The sequence below is a fragment of the Aspergillus ruber genome, assembly GCF_000600275.1.
Source record: "Aspergillus ruber CBS 135680 unplaced genomic scaffold scaffold00027, whole genome shotgun sequence".
NCBI classification, from domain to species: Eukaryota; Fungi; Ascomycota; class Eurotiomycetes; order Eurotiales; family Aspergillaceae; genus Aspergillus; species Aspergillus ruber.
Window position 1 is genome coordinate 6,134 of NW_024467323.1, and position 543 is coordinate 6,676.

Sequence of the window (543 nt, forward strand, 5' to 3'; positions counted from 1 at the left end):
CGTACACAAGACCCTACTGCAATTATTAGTATCAGCTGGGCATCTAAGTTTGTCAAACGCCATCCAGCACTGCGTACAGGATATAATCGGAGAATCACATATCAGCGTGCAAAGCAGGAGAATCCAAAGGTCATAAAACAGTGATTTGAGACTGCATGCAGCTATTCAAGAACATGGCATACATGAAGATGACATTTGGAACTATGACGAAACTGGCTTTGCAATGGGACTCTATATAACATCAAGGTCATTACTGCAATGGAGCACAGTGAGAAACCTTGTACCACTATCCAAAGAAACCCAAGTCCTCCGCTCCCCTCCAAAGCTGTCAACTGGTGAACGGGTGAACCGGTGAGGACAGGAGCCGCCCCAAGCCAGGGCCCGCGCTGGACCACCGGCCACCAACCCGAGTCCTCCGCTCCCCTCCAAAGCTGCCAACTGGCAAAGGGCAGGGCACATTGGAACCGCACCCCCTGGCACCTACCACCCTCCGTTCTCCGTCTCGCCCTCAGCGGCAAAGGCCCACGTCCGGTCCATCCAGAC